This window comes from Triticum urartu, chromosome 3, assembly GCF_003073215.2.
Source record: "Triticum urartu cultivar G1812 chromosome 3, Tu2.1, whole genome shotgun sequence".
Lineage (NCBI taxonomy): Eukaryota > Viridiplantae > Streptophyta > Magnoliopsida > Poales > Poaceae > Triticum > Triticum urartu.
Genome location: NC_053024.1, coordinates 254,933,764 through 254,940,810, shown reverse-complemented (window position 1 = coordinate 254,940,810; position 7,047 = coordinate 254,933,764).

The following is a 7,047-nucleotide window of genomic DNA, read 5'->3' as shown; positions in this document are numbered from 1 at the left end:
TGCTTCGATTCCACGTTGAGACACAAAGAACCCGAGAAGCTTGTCGGATGGAACGCCAAACACACACTTCTCTGGGTTGAGCTTGAGGTTGATCTTGCGTAGGTTGGCAAATGTTTCGTCCAGATCCTGCATGAGCGTGGCCTTGTCTTTGGTTTTGACTACTATATCATCCATATAGGTTTCCATATTTCTATGCAGCTGGGGCTCAAAACCAATTTGGACTGCTCGGGCAAATGTCGAATTCGGGCTCTTCAACCCAAAAGGCATCCGTACGAAACAGTACGTACCACATGGGGTGATGAACGCAGTTTTCTCTTCGTATTCCTTCATCATGAACGTCTTGTGGTATCCCGAGTAGGCTTCGAGGAATGATAGGAGGTCACAAGCGGCAGTGGAGTCCATGATCTGGTCAATGCGTGGCAAAGGGAAAGGATACTTTGGACATGCCTTATTGATATCTGTGTAGCCAATACAGAGCCTCCACTTCCCATTTGCCTTATGCACTACCACTGGATTGGCCAACCACGTGGGGTGGAGCACTCCTCTGACCAAGCCTGCTGCCTCCAAGTTCCTGATCTCTTCGATGATGAACTCTTGTCGCTCCAAAGCTTGCTTTCTGACCTTCTTCTTGACTGGTCGCGCATGGGGATAGACAACAAGGTGGTGCTTAATCACCTCCTTGGGAACGCCGGGGATGTCGGATGCTTGCCATGTAAACACGTCGACATTCGCCCGCAAGAAGGCGACGAGCACACTTTCCTATTTGCCGTCGAGGGTGGATGAGGGAGTCCTGGATTAGGGGGTCTCCGGATAGCCGGACTATCTCCATTGGCTGGACTGTTAGACTATGAAGATACAAGATTGAAGACTTTGTCTCGTGTCTGGATGGGACTCTACTTGGTGTGGAAGGCAAGCTAGGCAATACGGATATGGATATCTCCTCCTTTGTAACCGACCTTGTGTAACCCTAACCCTCTCCGGTGTCTATATAAACCGAAGGGTTTTAGTCCATAGGACAACAACCATAACATACAATCATACCATAGGCTAGCTTCTAGGGTTTAGCCTCTCTGATCTCATGGTAGATCTACTCTTGTACTACCCATATCATCAATATTAATCAAGCAGGACGTAGGGTTTTACCTCCATCGAGAGGGCCCGAACCTGGGTAAAATATCGTGTCCCCTGCCTCCTGTTACCATCCGGCCTAGACGCACAGTTCGGGACCCCCTATCCGAGATCCGCCGGTTTTGACACCGACATTGGTGCTTTCATTGAGAGTTCCTCTGTGTCGTCGCCGTTTGGCTTGATGACTCCTACTATCATCGATAGCGATGTGGTCTAGGGTGAGACTTTTCTCCCCGGACAGATCTTTATATTCGGCGGCTTTGCACTGCGGGCTAATTCGCTTGGCCATCTGGAGCAGATTGAAAGCTACACCCCTGGCCATCAGGTCAGATTTGGAAGTTTGAATTACACGGCCGACATCCGTGGAGACTTGATCTTCGACGGATTCGAGCCGCAGTCGGGCGCGCCGCATTGTTGCGATGGGTATGACCTAGCTCTGCCGCCGAACAGTACCCCAAAGGCTGCGCCCGCATCAGCTCCGACCCTCAGCTCGGAGCCAACTATGCCAGTTGAGGACGGGTGGTTAGACACTGCCTCAGGGGCTGTAGTCTCAACGGCGATCGAGCCGAACACCAACCTAAACCTCAGCGTAGCCCGTGACTCCAAGGTGCCGGACTCTTTTCCGGACTCCAAACCATCCGCGCCCCTGCCAATCGAATCCGATTGGGCGCCGATCATGGAATTCACCGCTGCGGATATCTTTCAGCACTCGCCCCTCGGCGACATTCTGAATTCACTAAGGTCTCTCTCATTGTCAGGAGAGCCCTGACCGGATTATGGCCAACGGGATTGGGATGCGGACGACGAAGAAATTCGACACCCACCCACCACCCACTTCGTAGCCACTGTCGATGATTTAACCGACATGCTCGACTTCGAGATATAGCCCAATACAGAGGCGTCGCACACCCCTTATGCTTCACAGACGAAGTAATGGAACATCAATTCCCAGAAGGTTTCAAACCTATAAATATTGAATCATACGACGGCACAACAGATCCCACAGTATGGATTGAGGACTTCCTGCTCCACATCCACATGGCCCGCGGCGATGACTTACACGCCATCAAATACCTCCCACTAAAACTCAAAGGACCAGCGCGGCATTGGCTTAACAGCTTGCCAGCGGACTCCATTAGCTGTTGGGAAGATCTAGAAGCCGCATTCCTCGACAACTTTCAGGGCACTTATGTGCGACCACCAGACGCCGATGATTTAAGCCACATAATTCAGCAGCCAGAAGAGTCGGTCAGGCAATTCTGGACCCAGTTCCTTACAAAGAAAAATCAAATCGTCAACTGTTCGGATGCGGAGGCCTTAGCAGCTTTCAAGCACAACATCCGAGACGAGTGGCTAGCCTGGCACCTTGGTCAGGAAAAGCCAAAATCTATGGCAGCTCTCACGACGCTCATGACCCGCTTTTGTGCGGGAGAAGACAGCTGGCTGGCTCGCAGTAATAACATATCAAAGAACCATGGTACCACAGATACCAAGGACGGCAATAGCAGGTCATGTCGCAACAAGCATAAGCGCCGCATTAACAGCGAAAATACTGAGGATACGGCAGTCAATGCCGGATTCAAAGGCTCTAAACCCGGTCAGCGGAAAAAGCCATTCAAACAAAGTACGCCGGGTCCGTCCAGCTTGGACCGTATACTCGATCGCTTGTGTCAAATACACGGCACTCCAGACAAGCCCGCTAATCACACCAACAAGGATTGTTGGGTGTTCAAGCAGGCCGGCAAGTTAATTGCCGAAAACAAGGACAAGGGGCCGCATAGCGATGACGAGGAGGAGCCCCGACAGCCGCACACTGGAGGACAGAAGAGGTTTCCCCCGCAAGTGCGGACGGTGAACATGATATACGCAACCCACATCCCCAAGAGGGAGCGGAAGTGTGCACTCAGGGACGTATATGCGTTGGAGCCAGTCGCCCCAAAGTTCAACCCTTGGTCCTCCTGTCCGATCACCTTCGATCACAGGGACCACCCCACTAGTATCCGTCATGGCGGATTTGCGGCACTGGTCCTAGACCCAATCATTGACGGATTTCACCTCACTCGAGTCCTCATGGACGGCGGCAGCAGCCTGAACCTGCTTTATCAGGACACAGTGCGCAAAATGGGTATAGACCCCTCAAGGATCAAACCCACAAAAACGACCTTCAAGGGCGTCATTCCAAGTGTAGAGGCCCATTGCACAGGCTCAATTACACTGGAAGTGGTCTTCGGATCCCCGGATAACTTCCGAAGCGAAGAATTAATCTTCTATATAGTCCCGTTCCGCAGTGGTTATCACACACTGCTCGGGCGAACCGCATTTGCTAGATTCAATGCGGTACCGCATTATGCATACCTCAAGCTCAAGATGCCAGGACCTCGCGGAGTTATTACAGTCAATGGAAACATAGAGCGCTCTCTCCGAACAGAGGAGCACACCGCGGCCCTCGCAGCAGAAGCGCAAAGCAGCCTCTCAAGGCAATCAACCAGTTCGGCGCTTCAAAACCCGGACACCTTCAAGAGCGCTTGGGGCAATTAGCAAATAGACCGCCTGGCGCGATTTGAGGTCGCGTAGCAATACGGAGGCCACCCCAATCCCATCCCAGCGGCGAAGCTCGTGCCGCACGTACATAATTACGCATTAAAAATACCATGGGCACAGGTGGGGAGGGGGGCACAACTACGGCACGCCCCAAGACGAGGCCTAAACCGCACTAGGGGCTACCCGTTAGGTTATTTTTCTTTTCCTTTCAGGACCTTAATCTCTGGAAACACTGTCCGGCAGCACTATTGCCGAACACATGATGCAGCAACCAAGGAGGCAGACAGCTACGTTATACCACGGAATTCCCAGGTTGATCTCAATAACGAGTGAAATATTCAATTTAATATCATTCCTCAGCTTGCCCTTGGAAGGGACATAGTCCTACTCTTTGCTTATCGCACTATTTGTATCACTCTGCTTTAACACAATTTTTTAATAAATAATGCATGACATTACAACTATTACTGCATTTTTGTTATATATGTGTGTGTGTGTGTGTGTTCATTAATGACGCCTTGCAACCGTACACTCTGGTACGGCCAATACACCAGGGGCTTACGTACCCCACAATGCAGTGTGAAAAGTCCGAACACTTGCTCAAGTGCGGCACCCCGAACTTATAGCATTATATGCATCAGCTCCGAATCATGTCTTTGGTCAAATGTTGGGTTTGCCCGGCTCCTATGTTTTGGTACCTTACGTTCCGCTCTATCGGTTAAGGTAGCGCTAGGAGAACTACTGCGATTGTGCCCCGGTTCTGCCGGGCTGAGCACCTCAGTAGAGAAAGCTAAAACTGACTGTCATGATAAGGCGAGAGACTGGTCGCTGTTCGGCGAGGTTTTTCAAGTCCCTAAAGACTTATGCCGCTTAGGGCGAAGGGCCGGCCCTGTCCGGCTTGCAGGCGTGTATCGCGCCCCGTATTCGGCCTTCCGAATGCCAGGGGCTTCGCCGAAATTTAAAATTATAGAATTCTATGGCTAAGTGAGAGTGATAAAGCATTATTAGTTCGGTTGCCTTGTTCGTTGCGCTGAGCACCTCCCTCAAAGGACCCAAATATGGGAACAAGAGTGCTCAGGTTTATTCCGAACACCCCAGCACTCGTGGCATGGGGGCAGAAGCCGAGGACTAGCCATCTCTCAGATTGGATAAACAGCCGAACAGAAGGTAATATTTTAAATTCAAACAAGCGTTGCATAGCGCATATGAAACAAGTTTTCATCATACAGGATAACACGAGCAAGTTTACTCAAATATTACATCTTTTGAGCACTCATCCGCGATGAGACGGGCACCCGACAGAACACCCTCGTAGTACATCTCGGGGTGGCGGTGCTCCTTGCCCTCTGGCGGCCCATCCTTGATCAGCTTCATAGCGTCTAGCTTGACCCACTGCAATTTCACACGGGTGAAAGCCCGGCGTGCACCTTCAATGCAGACGGATCGCTTGACGACCTCCAGCCACGGGCAGGCATCCACAAGCCGCCTCACCAGGCTGAAGAAGCTGTTCAGAAGGGCGTCGCCAGGCCACAACCGGACTATGAAGCTCTTCATGGCCTGATCGGCCGCCTTATGTAGCTCGACCATCTGCTTCAGCTGGTCGCTCATTGGCACCGGATGTTCGGCCTCCGCATACTGAGACCAGAACAACTTCTCCGTCAAGCTTCTGTCCTCGGCCTGGTAAAATTGTGAGGCATCGGACACACTGCGGGGCAAATATGCGAATGCTCCTGAAGAGCTCTGGATCCGGGTAAGTAATCGGTAATTTACTTTTACATGCTTGCTTTGCATATAGAAAGCCTTACCCGCCGCTATCTTCTTCATCGCGTCGATCTCTTGGAGGGCCTTCTGGGCCTCGGCCTTGGCACTCTTTGCGCTCTCAAGGGCCGCGGCAAGCTCAGACGCTCGCGTCTTCGAGTCAAGTTCCAACGCCTCGTGCTTCGTCACGAGAGCCTGGAGCTCTTGCTGCACCTCGCCCACCCGAGCCTCGTGCTTCTCTCGCTCGGTGCGCTCCTTGGCCGCTGTATCTTCGGCCTTGGCGAGCACCTGCTTTAGGGTCGCCACCTCGGTTGCGGCCCCTGGCAAACATACGATGATCCTGTCATTTTGCAATCGCGTCCTTTTTCATATATACACATCTATAGACAGGGTATTACTTACCCTTGTTATCCTCGAGCTGCCTCTTGGCAAGTCCGAGCTCTTTCCGGGACCCCTCGAGGGCCTGCTTCAGTACGGCGACCTCTGCAGTCAGTGCGGCGGACGCCAGCAGCGAAGCCTGCATATGCATATTGACATACTTATATTAGACTCCTGCGATATTATTTGATCCTCTGTTCGGCTTTTCTTTGTGAACACCGAACAGAGCATCAGGGGCTACTGTCTATGCGGTAATATTTCTACTACATTTTAAAACACTTACCTCGAAGCCTGCTAGAAGGCTGGCACAGGCTTCAGTCAATCCACTCTTGGCGGACTGAACCTTCTGGATCACCGCACTCATGATAGTGCGGTGCTCCTCGTCGATGGAAGCGCTGCGAAGCGCTTCCAGCAGATTGTCCGGTACCTCTGGATGGACAAAGGTCACCGGCACAGGCATCTCACCCCTCTTAGAGGGAGGCCGCCTGCCCGAGCCCGGAACCGCTGGAGGGTCCGGCACAGTGTTCGGCTGAGCGCCGAACTCGGAGCTCTCGGGGGCCCCGTCCCCGCGGCTCCCGGAGTCCGGAAGGTCGCCTTGAGGCGCCTCCAGGACTGTCTCCCCTCGACTCAGTGCCTCTTGAGACACCACCTCGGCGTCGTCAGCAGGATGAGGGGAGGTGGCGGTCGGGACTGGATCACTATCCATGTCCGATGAGCCCAGGGAGTCGTCCGATGATACATCAATGTTGGTTCGCGGCGGCCTGCATAATCATATTCGGCGTTAGGGAAAGCAGTGCGACAAAAGAATGCTATGAGTTACTCTGGTATCCGAATACTTACAATCTCCCCGGGGGCTTGGCCCGGGGCAACCACTCGTCCTCGCCCTCGTCGGCGGCGGTGGAACTATCCGGAAGGAGAGTCCTCGCCTTCTTGGACCCTTCGGCCTCCCCAGTTGGGGCGGCCTTCCTTTTCTTGTCTCCCCCACCTGGAGGGGAAGCATCTTCTTGTTCCTCCTCGTCTTCAGGGGAAGAGTGTGCCATAGAGTTATCAGACGATGAGTCCGATAACACCTGGCGTCGGGAACTCTTTCAGGCTCTCTTGGCCTTCTTGGTCTTCTCCGGCACCTTGTAAGGAGCCGGAGCCAGCATCTCCGTCAGGAGAGCACCCGCAGTGTCTTCGGGCAAAGGGGCCGGACAGTTAATATGCCCTGCCATCTCCACCCAGTCCTATCAAAGGCATGGA